Source organism: Hyaena hyaena, unplaced genomic scaffold (genome assembly GCF_003009895.1).
Source record: "Hyaena hyaena isolate Hyena2069 unplaced genomic scaffold, ASM300989v1 scaffold_597, whole genome shotgun sequence".
In the NCBI taxonomy this organism is placed as follows: Eukaryota; Metazoa; Chordata; class Mammalia; order Carnivora; family Hyaenidae; genus Hyaena; species Hyaena hyaena.
Window position 1 is genome coordinate 822,029 of NW_024081231.1, and position 20,493 is coordinate 842,521.

Here is a 20,493-nt window from a genome sequence, read left to right on the forward strand (position 1 = left end):
AAGTTCTCTTCCTAGATTGTTATTTCATTCCGTTACTACTGTGTCAGCCAATTTCATTGGTGTGGATGCCAATGAGTCAATAAATATTTACTGGCTACTAGATTACAGGCCTGTGCAAGATTCTGCAGATCTAACATTTTTTCCTCAATTAGGAAAATGTGGAAGAGAAATGTAGCTTCATGAGATCAGAACAGGAGTGGGGGTACAAACTCTGGCCTTGGAGTTGATTATAATTGGGTTGGAACCCCAGGTTCTCTGTCCACCCACTATCTAGACTTGCACAATCATGTAATCCTTCCTAGCCTCACATTCCTTATTTGTAAAATAAGGCTAATAAGAGTTTTAACTTCATATGGTTAGCATAAATATTGAACAATGCAATGCAAGTAAGCATTAAGCACCGTGCCTACCATGGTTACAACCAGGCAGCACACTTCATCAATAATTATTCTGTTTTTATTTCTCTAGGCCATTACAATTGATTAACAGTTGTACATAACCTCATTACATCCCTCCTAAGCAGCCATTTAATTTTATGAAATACAATGAAATATTAACTATTTTTTGAGGAAACAAAAATACTATCTATAAATACTTAGTATATTCTAGACATTACGATAAATGTTTTATGATCTGTATTTAACCCTCATTTAAGGCTCAAAAAAACAACCCTATTAGAGATTATTTTTTCTGTTATTTATATAAGAAAAACATAAACTCATAAAGGACAAATATATTTTCCTTAGTCACACAGTCACTAAAGGATAAGACCAGGATCTTTACACCATAAGTGTCTTACTCAAAAATTCTTACCTATGCACTGCATTCTGCTGCCTTCAAGAACACTGAGGCTAAGAGAATGTTGCTTCTAGTTATTGTAGGCAAGCTTCCATCAAATCAATCATTATTCTGAAAGCAACTAGAGAAGCTGGATGGGGACAAAAATCTGTTTAAAGATATGTGAGTAATTAAGGCAGTAAGGATTTAAGGTGAAAGAAACAAATCCCAAAAACAACATTTGATAGTTTTCCTCTTTAGTGTTCTGTGAACTGTAACCAACAGCTGAGATGCTCAGGCTGAACAGAGGTTTAGGCAATCTCACAGGGCTAGTGAATCAAAACTTGGAATTTAGGACTTATGAAGGAGGATGGCTCCTCAGTAAACTAACATCCCAAGATTTTAGCTGGGATCCCTAAACAGCTTCATCACAGAAGTATGGAAAAATGGGAAACAGATCAACCCTCATAAAAACTAATGCCTGGCTTTGAATCAACAAAAAATAAAAAGGCACAGAAAAATACAAAACAAGAACATACGGGAAAAAAGCAGGAGATGAAAACAAACAAGAGAAAATGACAGGAAATTCAAATATTAGAGTTTTGGAGTTACTAGGCACAGATCTTTAATTAATAACTATAATTAATATATTCAAAATTTTAAAGATGAGAGAATTTCAAAATAGAATTAGAAACTATAAAAAGGGTCAAATACAAACAAGAACTTAAAAATTCAATAACAAACAAAATCCAAATGGGAGTTTAACAATAGATTAGACACAGCTCAAAAGAGAATAAGTAACCTGGAAGATTAAGTCCGAAAAATATATCCAGCCATGGCACCTGGGTGGCTCAGTCAGTTAAGCATCCAACTCTTGGCCCCAGCTTAGGTCATGTTCTCACTGTCTCATGAGTTTGAGCCCTATATCAGGGTCGATGATAACAGTGTACAACCTGTTTGGGATTCTCTGTTTCCCTCTCTCTCTGCCCCTACCCAACTTGTGCTGTTTTGTACTCTTTCAAAATAAATAGACTTTAAAAATATATATATAACTACATATATTTACATAACATATAATTTATATATTATGTATAAATAACACATAGATAAAATTATGTAATATATGTATATTTATATATAATATAAACTATATATAATTATATATTTCTATAAAATAATTATTATTCTATAATTATATATGTATAGATATAAATATATTTATATATAATATAACTTATATATAAATTTATATTATATAAGTATATATTCTATAATTAAATATACACTGTATAATTATATAATTACATATTTATATTATTCATATAAATATGTAATTATATATAATATAAATTAATTATATATATTTATATATAATATAAATTTATAATTAAATAAATTTCTATAAACGTATATAAATTATATATATGTTACATATGTATGTATTTATACATATACACATATATGCTTATATATGTGTTTATGTATATGTTTACATATACATATATATATGGACATATATATATATATGTCCAGCCTGAAGCATGGAGAGAAAAAGAAAATAAAAAATATATGACACAGTAAAAAGACTGATATACCTATAATTGGGTCCCTAAAAAGAAGAAAGAAAGGAGAGAAGCAATATTTGAAGAGAATTTTCTAAAACTCATAAAGGACGTCAAGTCATAGATATAATTACCACAAACCCCAATAGGATAAATACAAAGAAAATCACATGAAGGCACGTTGCAGTAAAGGTATTAAAAGCCAAAGAAAACTTGAAAATCACCAAAAGCAGCCAAAGAAAGGATTAACACATATATTTTCAAAGAAGTAGAAACAAGATTGATAGCTGATCCCTCCTTCAACAAAAATGATACAATCTATACAAGCAATAGAAAGATACCTACAACAAGGAGAACAAAAATAACAATAGTAATATCTGTCAATTTCTTTGAAATTAAAGGCAAAAGAAAGACATTTCAAGCAAACAAAAGCTCTTCACATAAAGAACCAACTAAAGAGAATTTTAAGGTTAAAGGAAAATAATACTAAATAGTAGCCCAGAAGTACGGAAGGAAATGAAAAGCAACAGAAAAGATAAATATAAATGAACCTGGGCTGCACAAAACAAAAAATACTTTTCTGGCTTTAAAATAGAGGCAATTCTTGGAGCTCAGTGGCTTAAGCATCTCACTTTGGCTCAGGTCATGACCTTGCGGTTTTGGAGTTCGAGCCCCATGTCGTAGCCTGCTTCCGATTCTGTCTTCCTCTCTCTCTCTCCTCAAAAATAAATAAAGAGGCACCTGGGTGGCTCAGTCAGTTGAGCGTCCCACTTCGGCTCAGGTCATGATCTCACAGTTTGTGGGCTCAGGCCCGGTGTTGGGTTCTGTGCTGACAGCCAGCTCAGAGCCTGGAGCCTGTTTCAGATTCTGTGTCTCCCTCTCTCTCGGACCCTCCCCTGCTCACGCTATCTCTCTCAGAAATAAATAAAACATTTTTTTAATGTTTAATAAACATTTTAAAAAATTAAAAATACAGGCAATTCTTGTGCTGCGTGATGGGTATAGGATCATAAAACTTAATGCTGAAATTATGCAAAGTGATCTTATAATCAACAAAAAATTTATTATTGTTTTGTGACTTTTAAAAATGTTTATCAAAACAGTAAAATCTTCTTTACTGTTGATTATAAATATATAGGAAAAGGAAAAAATAATACACTGATACTTATTTAGCACACTGTACTTTTAAACTTTAAAACTAAAGTTTAGAATTAAAATGTTTTATTTCTTTGTAAAAAAAAAAATATCAAGAGTAGTTTGAACCATGCATGTCTTTTTCTCTTTGCTTTGTAACTTACAAGAACATCACGTTAATGTCTTGGCAAATTGTCATACTTCTTTCTAGGTCTGGATCAGTTTCCAATATTCAATTCTCTGCTCTTTTAATGTCATAAAATATTTCTAAGAGTTCTTTTCATTGAATTTTGTTTTTTTAATCAGCATCTTTTCTTTTGGGGCATCTTCATCCTTTGATTCACAACCACTTTTCTCAGTGATGTCAATAATTTGTCTTTACAAATTTCCTTTGATTGAATACCTAGAGTCTCTCAAACAGTGGACGTATCAACAATCACATGCTCAGCTATGTTTTCTATGACTTCATTTACATTTAATTCAAACCTCCAGCATTATTACATTCTGTTTCTCTGCTGCCCTTTCATCTCTGCTGGTCAGTTCCCTCTTTCAATTATCCATTTTTGTAAAATGTCCTATGGGTTTGCCACTGGAAGATAAGGAGCCAATACAGCTGCATAAACAGTGTTACTGTTTGTACATAAACTGGATAACAGATGCTCAGTGACTGATGACCAATGACTTTGAAAGAAGTATAATTGGTCGCCTATCATGATACGCATGTTATTTACATAGCGATGAGCAGACTAAAGAGCTGGCAGCAAAGTTTGTGCAATTATTCACACAATATATTATGATAGCCAAAATTTGAACCACCTGGTTGGGAGCAGCTATTATTTAAAGTTAACTAAATAATGATGACTGAATATTATGCATATTGGAACCATGCAAAGCAAGGACTAACTAAATCCACAGAATAAAATACACAATAGCAAATAAAGAATGGGAGGGTTATAAATGGTGTTAAATAATCCTAAGGTCCAGAGCTCCTGGGTGGCTCAGTCAGTTAAGAGTCCAACTTCAGCTCAGGTCATGATCTTGTGGTTCGTGAGTTAGGGCTCCTCATGGGACTCGGTGCTCACAGCCCAGAGCCTGTTTCAGATTCTGGGTCTCCCTCTCTCTCTGCCCCTCCCCTGCTCATGCTTTGTCTCTGTCTCAAAAATAAATGAACATTAAAAAAAAATTAAATTGTTCTAAGGTCCTTGAATCATCTGAGAAATGGTGCAGTACTAACTTATATTAGACTTTTACAAATAATGAATACATGCTCTAATCCGTAGGGCAACAACTAAAATAATTGTACAAGAATGGGTAACTAACAAGCTAATAGTAGTGAGGAACAGAATAATAAAATTAATACAAAAAAGGGCAAGAAAGTAGTAGAAATAAAGAACTTCTGAAACAGATTTAACCCCAAATAATTAATATTTATGTTAACTCCATTAAATGTAAAAGGATTTACTATTCTAATTAAAATACAAAGATGCCAGATGGGTTAATGGAATAAAAAATTCAACTGTACGCTGCTTACCAGGGACATGCTTTAAACACAGTGATATAAAAAGACTGAAAGTGTAAGGATAAAAGTATTAACATGCAAATAATAATTAAGAGAAAATTGATATAACTATACCAACACATATTGACCATGAAGTCTTACTATATATAAAAAGGGAAATTTTTTTATAAGAAGAATTACTATAAAGAGATATAATGATTCTAAATTTGAATATCTGTAAGAGCATAGCTTCAAACCATGTAAAAGAAGAAATTGATAGAACTGGAAAAAATTAGATAATCCACAATTATGGTAGGGATTTGTTTTAGTAGGGCTTTATCTTATAGAATATGCATATGAAAGAAGTAAATAATACTGATAAGAAATTAATAAGGCTTAAACAACATAATTTGCAAACTTAACCTTATTGACTTGTATAACATATCGTATCCAGCAATTGCAGAGTACACATTCCTTTCAAGGACACATGTAACACTTATTAAAATTGACCATATGCAGGGGCCCTTGGGTGGCTCAGTCAGTGGAGCCCGTCTGTGGCTTTTGATCTTGGAGTCTTAAGTTCAAGCTGCACATTGAGTGTAAAGTTTACTTAATTAAAAAATATTTTTTTAATTGACCAATGCAGAGCTATGAAAACAAGTCTCAATTGCTCACAAAAAATTAAAATCAAGTATGTTCTTTAATAAAAAATGCACTTCTAAATAACCATGGGTCAAAGAAGAAATCACAATAGACACTAGGAAACAATTTTAACTAAGTGACAATAAAAATATGAGAAATCAAAACCCATGAGATGCAGTTAAACTCAGAGTCAAAGAAAATGTACAGCTTTTTAAAAACATAGACTAAAAACGAAGGCTGAAAATCAATTATTTACGTATCTGTCACAAGAAATTTATTTTTTTTATTTTTTTTTTTACAAATAGTTTATTGTCAAATTAGTTTCTACATAACACTCAGTGCTCATCCCCAAAGTGCCCTCCTCCATGCCCATCCCCCCCTCCCCCCCACATCCATCAGTCCTCAGTTTTTGTCAGCATTCAAGAGTCTCTCATGGTTTGCCTCTCTCCCTTTCCCCCACCATTTCCGCCCTTCTTCTCCCCCTTGTTCCTCCGTCAAGTTCCTCCTAATCCTCCTATACGTGCAAACATATGGTATTTGTCCTTCTCTGCCTGACTTATTTCGCTCAGCATAACACCCTCAAGGTCCATCCATGTTGCTACACATGGCCAGATTTCATTGTTTCTCATTGCCATGTAGTATTCCATGGTATAGATAAACCACATCTTCTTGATCCATTCATCTGTTGATGGACACTTAGGCTCTTTCCATGTTTTAGCTATTGTGGAGAGTGCTGCTATGAACATTGGGGTACATGTGCTCCTATGCCTCAGCATTTCTGTATCCCTTGGGTAAATTCCTAGCAGTGCTATTGCTGGGTCATAGGGGAGTTCTATTGTTAGTTTCCTGAGGAACCTCCACACTGTTTTCCAGAGGGGCTGTACCAGTTTACATTCCCACCAACAGTGTAGGAGGGTGCCCGTTTCTCCACATCCTCGCCAGCATCTAGAGTTCTCTGATTGGCTCATTTTAGCCACTCTGACTGGCGTGAGGTGGTATCTCAGTGTGGTTTTGATTTGTCACAAGAAATTTATTAAGGAACAGCAAATTGAAACTAAAGAAAGTACAATATCCAAGAGAACTGAGAATCTAGGTCAGTAAGAACAACAATTTAAATTCAAAATCAAATCTCCAGACTCCAAATATAATGCTCATTTATTATACCATTTTGATTCTCTGCCCCTCTCTCTGAAAAAAATTCAAAGAAATGAATTAGAGACAAAACTCCATATACATCCTGCAGCTTTTTTTTTTTTTTTTTTTTTTTTTTTTTTGCAGCTCTTAAAAGTAACTGTTTTCTTTTTATTGTGGCCTTTTCCTCATAAAGATTCTGGTTGTTAACATTTCTCTTAGAAATATCTATATTCTCCCTCTGAGCGAAAGTGTTAACTTTGCAAAGAAAACTATTAAATACAAAAACTAAAAGGAGGATGAGTTTAGAAATGGATTTTTTAAAGGCTATCTCACTTATGTATATGAGGTATTAAGAGTCTAACATCTTAGAAAATATGAGAATAACACATCTTGCATTCTCCAGACCTGCCTAATACATATCTGCAAATGATTTTAGTTGGCACAAAGGAAAAGGGTAGTGAAGACTTTGGGGCTCCTGCCACCCAAATGCTTAATACCTTTAGTTTGTAATCATTTATTAAGCAATGACTATAAACAAAGCATTGCACTACTTGCCTGAGAAAAACAGAGCTGAAGAATCCCTCGCCCTCCCTCAAAGAATTGAGATCAAAAGAAAGATTGTAAGAAAGAAAGAAACAAAATATCATTAGTAAAGAGGGGTGCCTGGGTGGCTCAGTAGGTTAAGTATCTGACTTGGGCTCAGGTCATGATCTCAACATTTATGGGGCACCTGGGTGGCTCAGTTGGTTAACCGTCCGACTTCGGCTCAGGTCATGATCTCATGGTTCGTGGGTTCAAGCCATGGGTTCAGGCTTTGACAGCTAGCTCAGAGGCTGGAGCCTGCTTCTGATTCTGTGTCTCCCTCTCTCTCTGACCCTCCCCTGCTCATGCTGTCTGTCTCTCTCTCTCTCTCTCAGAAATTTAAAACAAACAAACAAACAAACATGATCTCACCATTTGTGAGTTTGAGGCCCACATCAGTCTCTATGCTGACAGCACAGAGCCTGGAGCCTGCTTTGGATTCTGTGTGTGTGTGAGTGTGTTTGTGTATGTGTCTCAATTATAAACATTTTTTAAAAATTGCTTTCAAAATATCAATAAAGAATGATTTGGTTCATCTATAAACAGCATAGCACCATCAGCCAAACTTCCCTAGGACTCTTGAGCAGAGAACTGAAGCCCACTAATTTATTTCGGAAACAGAGCCCTTCATCAAGCTGGATTTGCTTCAAGCATTGATACTGAACTAAGTGCTGATGGCACATGTCAGTGCATATTGCCAACACTTACAGAAAAGCCTCAGTAAGAACATTAGCAGCTAAAGAACATAATGTTTCTGTTTTGTGGATGCCTTTCCTCAGCTGCCCTCCCCCTCCCTTTCGACTGTGTGATTTGGTAAATAGGCTGAGGTACGGCTATGGAAGGACTTACAGCTCATCATCCCCACTTCTAACCATCCCTTCACCGCTTTTTCAAACTTCTCCTGCTAATGCACTATATTACTCCTCTGAGCTCACTTCCCAGTTCATGCTAAGACTGTATTCTGTAATAGGAATTGCAATGATAGAAAATATGCACTAAAATTGTTGGTGACCTAGATCTGGCATTCCAAAGATAAAAAGTTACCTATTCGTTCAATAAATAGTTACATTTGACCCTGTGCTAACCCTGTGCTAAATTACATCTTAACTATACACAGGATTCAAAATAGTGGATCATTCTATTCTTTTTTTATTTTATTTGAGAGAGAGAGAGAACAAGCGAAGGAGAGAGGCAAAGGGAGAAGGGGGGGAGAGAGAGAGAGAGAGAGAGAGAGAATGAATGAATATCAAGCAGGCTCCATGCTCAATGTAGAACCCAATGTGAGGCTCCATCCCATCACCCTGGGTCATGACTTGAACCAAAATCAAGAGTCTAGAGCTCAACCAAATGAACCATCCAGGTACCACTCATTATATTCTTATCCAAACTCTCTTTCTTTGGCCTCTGGGATTCCACACTCCTGGTCATCCTCTACCATGCTGGTCAGTCTTTCTCCTTTCCTGGTTCATTCTACTTCCTCAGTTTTAAATGTTGGGATTCCATATGGTTAAGTGCTGTGTCTTCTTGCCTTGTTACTCTATGGTCCTCCCCCATGTGACCTTATTTAACTATTCTCAGGTGGACATACCTAGTCCAGGCCTCTCTTTTTATTGTTGGGCCATTTACCTATTGGTCTCCTTGCCCTCAGATGTCTTACACGTATGTCACTACTTACATACGCCAACTGAAATCTACCTCTTCCTCTGAAATCCACCACTTCTCCAGTGTTTGCTGAGCCAGTACACAGCACCTGAATTCATCTTATTGCAAATTCCAGACGCCTGAGATGTATCACTTCTTTCTTCATCATCCCCTCTAATCCTTCACCATATACTGTTAATTCTATGACCCTAATATATAAAAAGTGTACTGTTCCTCTCCACTGCCATGACCCTTGCTCAAGCCATCATAATTTCTTGCTCGGAATAAGTACTTTCATAGCTTAACTAATCTTTCCTTTTTGGGATTCCTCTAATGCATTTCTGCACAATAGCCAGAGTGATTTTGCTCTTAGCATAAATCCAAGGTTTTCAAGGAAAACTTCAGACCTAGGCCTGCAGCCTATCTATCCCCTATCTCCTCATCTCACTCCATTCCTGTGAACCTGTGTTCTTTTTTTTCTTTGTTTGCTTTGTTTTTAATAGTTTATTGTCAAGTTGGTATCCATATAATACTCAGTGCTCATCCCAATAAGTGCCCTCCTCCATGCCCATCACCCCCTTCCCCTCCCCACCGCCCCCATCAGCCCTCAGTTTGTTCTCAGCATTCAAGAGTCTCTCATGGTTTGCCTCCCTCTCTCTTCCCCACTATTTCCCCCCTTCTTCTCCCCCATGGTCTTCAGTTAAGTTCCTCCTAATCCTCCTATATGTGCAAACATATGGTAGCTGTCCTTCTCTGCCTGTCTTATTTAGTTCAGCATAACACCCTCAAGTTCCATCCGTGTTGCTACACATGGCCAGATTTCATTGTTTCTCATTGCCATGTAGTATTCCATGGTATAGATAAACCACATCTTTTTGATCCATTCATCCGTTGATGGACACGTAGGCTCTTTCCATGTTTTGGCTATTGTTGAGAGTGCCCCTATGCATCAGCACTCCTGTATCCCTTGGGTAAATTCCTATTGCTATTGCTGAGTCATAGGGGAGTTCTATTGTTAATTTTTTGAGGAACCTCCATAGTTTTCCAGAGGGGCTGTACCAGTTTACATTACCACCAACAGTGTAGGAGGGTGCCCGTTTCTCCACATCCTCACGAGCATCTAGAGTCCTCGGATTTGCTCATGTTAGCCACTCTGACCGGCGTGAGGTGGTATCTTAGTGTGGTTTTGATTTGTATTTCCCTGATGAGGAGGGATGCTGAGCATCGTTTCATGTGTCTGTTGGCCATCTGGATATCCTCTTTGGGGAAGTGTCTGTTCATGTCTTCTGCCCATTTCTTCACTGGGTTGTTTGTTTTTCAGGTGTGGAGTTTGGTGAGTTTCTTATAGATTTTGGATACTAGCCCTTTATCTGATATGTCATTTGCAACTATCTTTTCCCGTTCTGTTGGTTGCCTATTAGTTTTATGGATGCTTTCCTTTGTGGTGCAGAAGCTTTTAATCTTGATGAGGTCCCAATAGTTCATTTTTGCTCTTGATTCCCTTGATTTTGGGGATGTGTCAGGTAAGAAATTGCTGCGGTGGAGGTCAAGAAGGTTGTTTCTTGCTTTCTCCTCTAGGGTTTTGATGGTTTCCTGTCTCACGTTCAGGCCCTTTATCCATTTTGAGTTTATTTTTGTGCATGGTGTGAGAAAATGATCTAGTTTCATTCTTATGCATGTTCCTGTCCAGTTCTCCCAGCACCATCTGTTAAAGAGGCTGTCTTTTTTCCATTGGATATTCTTTCCTGCTTTGTCAAAGATTAGTTGGCTATACACTTTTGGGTCCAAATCTGAGTTCTCAATACCATTCCATTGGTCTATGTGTCTGTTTTTGTGCCAATACTATACTGTCTTGATGATGACAGCTTTGTAGTAGAGGCTAAAGTCTGGGATGGTGATGCCTCCCATTTTGGTTTTCTTCTTCAATATTGCTTTGGCTATTCGGGGTCTTTTGTGGTTCCATACAAATTTTAGGATAGTTTGTTCTAGTTTTGAGAAGTATGCTGGTGCAATTTTGATTGGGATTGCATTGAATGTGTAGATTGCACAGTGAACCCATGTTCTTTAATTCCTTGGACAGTTCAAGATCTTCCCCCGACTGTAGGCTTTCAGATGGTTTTGCCTGTGTCTGCCAAGCTTTGTAATCTCTCTCTTTGTCCATTCAACTATACTAATTATTTATCTTTTCTACCTGAATTTTATTTACACATACCCTGGATCTTCCTCCACCCCAAACTACATTAGCTTCTCCTCCTGAATCTATCATTAAATCCTCTATAGAGCTTATTAAAATGTGTGATAATACAAATGTGTGATAATAGTTTCCACAAGGTAGTATGTTTTAGGTGCTAATCACCCACATCAAACTGCAAAGAAACCATCAAATTAAAGTGTCCAAATGGAACAATTAGACATATTCTGAACATGTTCTTTTAAAATAATGAATTGAAAGAGTAGGCCAGTTTGAATTAATGAAAACTCTGATTGATAGAACATTTGGTATATGCGTGTAAACCTTAATTGAGAATGTACTATGTCCCAACACTTTGCTAAATGTTCAACACATATTTACTCAATTTTTGCACAAATTCTCTGAAGTAACTACTATAATTTTACAGTAAAAAAATTGAGCTCAATAACTTTATGTCTTTCCATATAAAATATATTTTATATAATTGGACCGTGCTTTTATATCCAGTCTGACAATCTCTGCCTTTCAATTGGAGTAGTTAGTCCATTACATTTACTGCAATTATTGATACAGTTGAAGTCTGCCATTTTCCATTTATTTTCTATTTATCTCCTTTGTTCCTTTGTTTCTCCTTTGTCTTCTTTTGGATTAATCAGGTTGCCTTTGCTTTTGTTTTTTAATATTTTATTCTACCTTTTAACTTTTTAGCTCTGGAATATTTTTTGTGGTTATTCAAGGGATTACAAAACGCAAACTTCATTTATCATAGTCAATCAAGAAGGCTTATTATACCAACACCATGACATGTAAGAAACTTAAAATTATTATTGCATTTATCTCTTCCCATCTTTCGTGGTATTTTTGCCACATGTTTTATTCCTATATATGTTATAAATCCCAGAGTACATTACTGTATTTTTTAAGGAGTTTCTTGACTATCAAAGAATTTGAGTGAAGTGAAACTTGTCTCTTATAAATACTCACATATTTAATGTTTCCTGAGTTCATTCCTTCTATTGATCCGATCATTCCCCTAGGTTTGAAGGACTTCTTTTCACCTGTTAGTGTGGTTCTCCTGGCAACAGTTCTGTCAGCTTTCTGTATTTGAAGATAATTTTACCTTAATATTTGAAAATTATTTTTGCTGGGTATAGACTTCTAACAAGGCAGTTCGTTTCAGCCCTTTGAAGATATCTTTCAATGTCTTCTGGCCTCCATTGTTTCTGATAAGTAGTCCTTCCTATTCTTATCATTGTTCCCCTATAGGGAACATGCCCTCTTTTCTCTGGCTGCTTTTAAGGCTTTGTATCTTTGGTTCTCAAAATAATATACCTAGGTGACATTTTCTTTGTACTTAACCAGCTTTTGGTTTGCTAGAATTCCTGGGCCTATGGATTTCTGGTTTTATTCACATTTTGAAATGTTTGCTCAATACCTCAAGAGAGTATGGTGTAAGTGACACCATGCATTTTCAGGCCCTGTTTCTAAGAGAATGGCAGCTTTTGCTTTAGATGCTTGGAGCCTCAAGCCACTATGTAAACTCTGTTGAAGGGAAGATAATATGGAAGGCTCTGAAATATTACATGGAGATGGAGAAGGGCCTAGTTGAGCCTAGCTTTCTAGCTATCACCTTCAAAGGGCCAGGCATAGAAGCACAACCATCTTGGACCTCTGTATTGATCCAGACACCAACTAAATACCAGCCAGTGATCCCAGTGGATGCCACATGAAGCAGAAGAAAAGCCCACTTTAGCAATCTTTGAAATCCTAATCCACAAAATTGTGAACTGTAATAAAATGGTTCTTTTGTTAGCTACTTAGTTTGGGATAATTTGCTCTACAACAACAGATATCCAGAAGAGGTAGCAATTATGTATTAGTTTAACAATGGGTAAAAGACATTGAAGATGTGTAAGAGAAAACTACAAGAATGTCAGGTTTCTTTATAAGTTATTGAGAGTCTTGTGCTCGCTTCGGCAGCACATACAATAAGTTATTGAGAGTCTTAAGTGGATGTAAATCAGTTCTTCTGGGTTTTAAACTTCCACTGGGGTACAGTTTGGGCCCCAAAATATACATTTGATAAAGACTTAACACCTGTAAAATGATGAAACCTGGCCACTTCCATCTTCTATCTCATGTTTTCAATTGTACACAGATTGTTGCCATTGTTACTCCTAATAATAGCAGCTACAATTACTGAATACCTTTTAGGGGCAAGCACTCTGCTAAATGTGCTTCACATATCTTCTCTCACTTAATCTCACTAAGCCTCAGTTTCCACTACACAAAATGAAGTTGGTAATACATGCCTCACAGGGCTTATGCCCTAATTTACTCAACTAAGAAGTTTCAGAGTCAGAATTTGAAACCAAGAGTGTCTGCCTCCAAAACCAATGCAAAACTCTTTAATTAAAAACAGAAATAAAGAAAAGGCTGCTATTAGAAGAATGTTTTTACTTTTTTTTTTTTTTTTACAAATAGTTTATTGTCAAATTAGTTTCCACATTACACTCAGTGCTCATCCCCATAAGTGTCCTCCTCTATGCCCATCCCCCCCTCCCCCCCACATCCATCAGTCCTCAGTTTTTGTCAGCATTCAAGAGTCTCTCATGGTTTGCCTCTCTCCCTTTCCCCCACCATTTCCACCCTTCTTCTCCCCCTTGTTCCTCCGTCAAGTTCCTCCTAATCCTCCTATACGTGCAAACATATGATATTTGTCCTTCTCTGCCTGACTTATTTCACTCAGCATAACACCCTCAAGGTCCATCCATGTTGCTACACATGGCCAGATTTCATTGTTTCTCATTGCCATGTAGTATTCCATGGTATAGATAAACCACATCTTCTTGATCCATTCATCTGTTGATGGACACTTAGGCTCTTTCCATGTTTTAGCTATTGTGGAGAGTGCTGCTATGAACATTGGGGTACATGTGCTCCTATGCCTCAGCATTTCTGTATCCCTTGGGTAAATTCCTAACAGTGCTATTGCTGGGTCATAGGGGAGCTCTATTGTTAGTTTCTTGAGGCACCTCCACACTGTTTTCCAGAGGGGCTGTACCAGTTTACATTCCCACCAACAGTGTAGGAGGGTGCCCATTTCTCTACATCCTCGCCAGCATCTAGAGTTCTCTGATTTGCTCAAGAATGTTTTTATTTTTATGTGGATTTTTTAAAAATCACAATAAAAATTCTATAACTGGATAGATAAAAAGTGTGATTTATGGCCGATAATATGATAAGATTTAATATTCACTGCTGTGCTAAATTGAGTCAAGTGGGTTTATTAGGGATTTCAAAAGTACCAGTCTTAGTCCCGATTATTAAATAATCATGCAATTAGCCATATGCATCTTCCAGGCAATTTGGAAAATCACTGTTTTTTAAAGTCTATTTATTTACTTTTAGAGTTGGGGGAGGGTCAGAGAGATAGGGAGAGAGAGAATCCCAAGCAGGATCTGTGCTGTCCACACAGAGCCCAACACGGGGCTTGATCCCATGAACTATGAGATCATGACCTGAGCCAAAATCAAGTGAGATGTTTAACTGACTGAGCCACCAACTTACCCTGGAAAATCACTTTTATAATGTCCTACTTCTAGTGGAAAAATCTGCTGGAACACTTACATTTTCTTCAATCTGCTTTAAAAATCTAAAGATATGGGGCATCTGGGTAGGTGGCTCAGTTGGTTGAATGTCAGACTTCAGCTCAAGTCATGATCTCATGGTTCATGAGTTCGAGCCCTGCATAGGGCTCTCTGCTATCAGACAGAATCCACTTCAGATCCTCTGTACCCCTCTCTCTGCACCTCCCCTACTCGCTCTCTCTTTCAAAAATAAACATTTCAAAATAAAAATAAAAATTTGAAGATTTATAAACTCTCTTTGAATTAACATCTATTATTTTTTAATTCCTCAATAAATTAAAAGCTGCATCAACATTATGAATACCACCTTTCAGTTATAGATTATTTTTCCCTTAGTTATGGAATGTTAATGTTTCCTGATAATTATCAAAGTAGAATAATTAAGATTTCTCTCATTGAAAAGCCTTGATAATTTGGAAATAATTCTCTTCTGTGAATTTATAGACTATTACCAAAAAGTTATTGCTAGCCTAAAATTGGAACATCAGAAGCTAAGGATCTAGTATACATTAAGAGCTTTGACAGACTTTATACTTAAAAAAAATTTTTTTTAATTTTTATTTATTTTTGAGAGAGAGAGAGACAGACAGACAGCATGAGCAGGGGAGGGTCGGAGAGGGAGGGAGACACAGAACCCGAAGACAGGCTCCAGGCTCTGAGCTGTCAGCACAGAGCTGGACACGGGGCTTGAACCCACGAACCGTGAGATCATGACCTGAGCCAAAGCCAGATGCTCAGCCCACTGAGCCACCCAAGTGCCCCTATACTTTTTGACCTGGTAATTCCTCTTCTATAAATTTTCCTTAAGAAAATAAACAGGAGTGAGAAAAAGTTTACATAAAAAGCCAGTTGTCTCAGAATTAATTTATAATAGCAAAAATTGGAAACTATTCAAATGCTCAGCTAGGAGAATGGTTTAATGTGAAATACTGAGCAACCATTAAAAATCTGTTGTCAAAGACTATTTAATGTCAGAGGAAATGCTTTTGACATAATGGTATTTTAAAAACACAAAACATGGGGTGTCTGGGTGGCTCAGGCAGTTAAACAGCTGACTTCAGCTCAGGTTATGATCTCAAGGTTCGTGGGTTCGAGCCTCGCATCAGGCTCTGTGCTGACTGCCAGCTCAGAGCCTGGAGCCTGTTTCAGTCTGTGACTCCTTCTCTCTCTGACCTTCCCCTGCTCACGCTGTCTCTCTCTCTCTCTCCTAGAAATAAATAAAACATTTAAAAAAAAAAAAAATGAATAAACATTAAAAAATAAATAAATAAAAACACAAAACAGGGGCACCTGGGTGGCTCAGATGGTTAAACATCTGACTCTTGGTTTCAGCTCAGGTCATGCTCTCACAGGGTTTGAGCATCACACTCTGTGCTGGCAGCATGGAGCCTGCTTGGGATTTTCTGTCTCTCTCTACCTCCCTCCCTCCCTCCCTCCCCCACTCACACTGTGTGTCTCTTTCTCAAAAATAAATAAATGTTAAAAATAAAGTAAAGGGGTGCTTGGGTGGCTTAGTTGGTTGAGCATCGGATTTCAGCTCATCTCATGATCTCACATGGGTTCAAGCCCCACATTCTGTCTACGCTGACAGCTCAGAGCCTGGAGCCTGCTTTGGATTCTGTGTCTCCCTCTATCTCTGCCTCTCCCCTGCTCACACTCTGTCTCTCTCTGTCTCTCAAAATATAAAAAGGTTAAGAATTTTTTTAAATAAAAAAAAACAAAAAAATAAAAATTAAGGGTTTCTTTAATATGCATCAATCTTAAAATTAATACTTAATGTTAAAATACTACAGGGGTGACTTATTATGGGTGACTTATTATGTGATAAAAGCCGATCAGAAAATGTTACTTTGAAATTAATTTACCTGATTCTTAGTACCAGTTTTCACTTCACTACTGTGCAGCATTTAAAGTGTTTAAGGTAACAAAATTATGGCTTTGCCAATATATACACTCCGTGTTTTGAAAGTAGTTAAATAATTAGTTACTGCTTCCCTACACCTCCCAGAGAATAAAGTTGTACATAATAAATGTCCAATAAAATTCCTTTAGTTTTAATCAATCTCTCCCCACTGTGCCCGCTAGAGTGAACAGCCCTAATCAAAGAGAAAGTGGCCTAACTCCCACTTTAAAAATAATTTTTTTTCAACATTTATTTTTGAGAGAGAGAGAGATGATGCAAGCTGGGAAGAAGCAGAGAGAGAGAGGCAGAGGATCCAAAGCAGGGTCCGTGCCGTCAGCGCAGAGCTGGATGTGGGGCTTAAACCCAGGAATCAGGAGATCATGACCTGAGCCAAAGTTAGACGCTTCACTGACAGAGCCACCCAGGGGCCCTCCCACTTTTTTTTTTTTTTTTAACTACTGCCACTTAAACGCAGACTAGAAAAAAATTGAAAATCAAATTGAAGAGTTGAAAAGAAGTGGGGGGCTGGCTGAGAGCTATGACTTTGGCTATTATTCACATTCAGTTTCTTGTTTTACACATGTAGTCTTACACATTATTGCATTTGTGTTTCTTTTTTTTTGAGAGATAGAGCACAAATGAGCCAGGGAGAAGGGCAAAGTGAGAGAGAGAAGGAATCTTAATCTCCATGCTAAACATGGAGTCTGACATGGGGCTTGATCTCATGATCATGATCCTGAGATCATGGACCCTTAACGGACTGAGCCACCCCGGTGCCCCTGAATTTGTATTTCGTCAGAGTAACCATGCCAGCCGGGGCAGCTTGTCTGGTCTACAGATACCTGATTCCAGCTCAGTGTCCAGGCTCCTGCAAGCCTGAAGCTGTCTCGTCTCCCGTGGCCCCCTCTCACTTTGCAGGTGAAATGCCAAGTCAGCTTCATTAGTAGCGTCAGTCTGTTTCCCAGTTTAGTATGCTTTCTACTCATCAACTTGGGGCGGGGGGGGGGGGGGGTTGCTGAGGGTGTGGACAAATATCTCTAAGGCTAAGGACTCAAATGTCATGATCTAATGGCTGTTAAGCAGTTGAGAAGGAAGCAGAGGCACAGGACAATGGAAGGAAATAAGTAATTGGAACGTTCCTTAATAGTAGGATTTAAGCCTTCATTTCTCTTCCTTTGCCTCTCTCTCCCCAACCTGGGAACTCTCTTCTGTCACTTTGCTGATGCCTCACGCTGTCTGGGGTGTACGCTGGCAGATTAAATGCCTGCCTCAATGCCGGCTCTTTTGAACAAGCCAATTTCTCTCTTCTTCACTCTTACTAAGAATGAACAAATGTTTCTCCGAAGAAAAAGCCCAGAATCTAGTCAGATGATTAAATAAACCTAATGTATGCTCAACTACTGATCTGCTGGTTTGTGAAAACAAGGCACACAGGGCATCACTGTTAACACTGGTCATTTAAGTGTCCATTTTATTTGAAATCCAATGAAGGGAAACAAAACAATAAGGACTATCTTATTTCTTTTTAGTTCTGCTAGATGGTCTCCTTTAAACACCATTTTAAAAATAATAAATAAAGCAGTTTTTGGAGTTAAAAGTCCTAGGTTAAGACCCAGGATTGCCTCTGTGTAACAGACCAGTCACCTACTCTTGCTGAATGTGTCTTCGTTGTTTTGTCTGAAAAATGAAGATGACTGTTACCTGCTTCATAGAAGTCAGCACCCCCACCCCCTCGCTGGTAGAACTATCTTGAGTGATCAGTATACCCAGTCCTGTCTTACCCTTTAAATCTCCAAGCCTGGCCCTTTCTAATCAATAAGCTTCAAGATCCTCAAATATTTCTCTTCACATCTAAAAAGCCGCACCCTGTAGAAGAGCGTATTTGAAGATTTAAGCAGACAATCTGGCACTGCATATATATTTTTAAAACCTTTATACAGATATGCATTCCTTTGCTTTCTTTTTAAGTTGGGGGATTTTTTATGCCTTCTTTTTAAGTTTGTTTATTAATTTTGATAGAGACTGAGAGAGAGGTAGAATCCCAAGCAGGCTCAGCATAGAGCCTGACTTGAGGCTCCGACTCACCAAACTGAGAGGTTATGACCTGAACCAAAATCAAGAGTTGGACCCTTAACCAACCGAGCCACCAGGTGCCTCTTATTTCATTTAATTTTAAACATGATAAAATAAGTGAAAATTACACATTCCTAAGCTTCCAGACCTATCTACCAGAGATGACCACAATTAACACTGTGCTCTGTGCTTAAAGAATTTTATTGATGCTTATTGTATCCTTTTGGGCAGGCTAATTACTGTAAGAAATAGACAAAAATAAAAATATGTAACAGCCCCATGATAAGTGTCCCTGCTCCCGGGACAGGGCTGGGTGAAGCAGTGGGTGTGTGGTCAGCTCTCCTCCATGCGGTCACCCAGGGACCCGGGCACCTGCCACTGCCAGCTCTTGTCCAGACTCGCTCTAGACCTACCCCAACCTGCTATGCCACAATGCCATACGTGTTTTCTTTCTCTTGGGGTCCCCAGCTTCCTGGCAACATAGCAGCTTCCTACACTCTTCAGCTATAATTGCTCTTAACACAAAGTTGTGTGATTCAAGTTCACCCTCCCATGCATGCTTGGAACTCATTCAAATTCAGACTCCTCTTTCACCTTCTTGCTCTTATCAGAGGCTCATGAGTGCTTACCTCCGCTCCTCTCTGCTTTCGGTCATTGAAAAGGTAATACCAGCTGCATCCGCTTCTCACATATGTCTCCATTTAGCTAAGCTGGCAGTTCGTGCCCCTCCCCCTTCTGTGCTGCAGGAGGGTTTTTATTTTTTCTATTTTTGAAAATAACTGACATGTAACACTGTGTAAGGTGAAGGTGTACGATGTGTTGATTTGACCCACTTATTTATTGCAAAATGATTACCACCATAGCATTAGCTAACACATCCATCCTGTCACATAATAGCCATTTCTTTTTTGTGGCGATGACATTTAAGATCTCTCTTGGCAACTTTCAAGTATATTCCCATGCTGTACATTAGATCCCTAGAACTTGTTAATCTTGTAAATAGATGTACGCTTTGTCCAGTATCTCCCCATCCTTCCTCAGCCCCTTTTAGCACCACTCTACTCTCTGTTTATCTGAGTTTGGCTTTTTTACTTTTATTGTTTAAGTTCATTTATTTGAGAGAGAGAGAGAGAAAGAGAAAAAGAGAGAGAACAAGTGGGAGAGGGGCAGAGAGCAAGGAGACAGAGAATCCCAAGCCTGCTCCACGCTGCCAGCACAGAGCCAAACATGGGACTTGATGTCACGAACCTGGAGATCATGACCTGAGCCAAAATCAAGAAGTCAGTTGCTTACCAGATAGAGCTACCCAGGCACCCCTGAATTCGGCTTTTTTTATATTCCACATATAAGCGAACTCAGTATCTATTTGTCTTTCTCTCAGCCAAGATTTTATTTTTTTAAGTTACTTGTGAGCATGAGCAGCTGATTGTCTTCTTACCTCAGAAAGTGGCTTCTTTCCTTTGATGTTTTCTGGAGGCAACTCTTGTCTGTCTTTCCCTTTTTGTACTCTTTGATTTCTCCTAAGAAATCCACCTCTCGTGTGTCTGTCTCCCCATCTCTCCATGCAGCCTCTCCCACCTCCTTCTGCCTTGAGTGCCGCCGTGTAGGCTCAGCCTCGTTTAACCAGCTGGGAGCCACAGCAGTTTCTCCTTTCTCTATCTCTACCCCTAAAGCTGCTTCAGCTGGTGCCTTGCACTGTGACACTC

General features: G+C 38.0%; 1 protein-coding gene across 2 annotated transcripts in view; it reads left to right on the forward strand.

Moving 5' to 3' along the window:
- The window catches only part of TSHR (thyroid stimulating hormone receptor), a 158,279-nt gene that overhangs the window by 89,941 nt on the left and 47,845 nt on the right, over nt 1–20,493 (forward strand). The gene's annotated exons all lie outside the window — the stretch shown is intronic.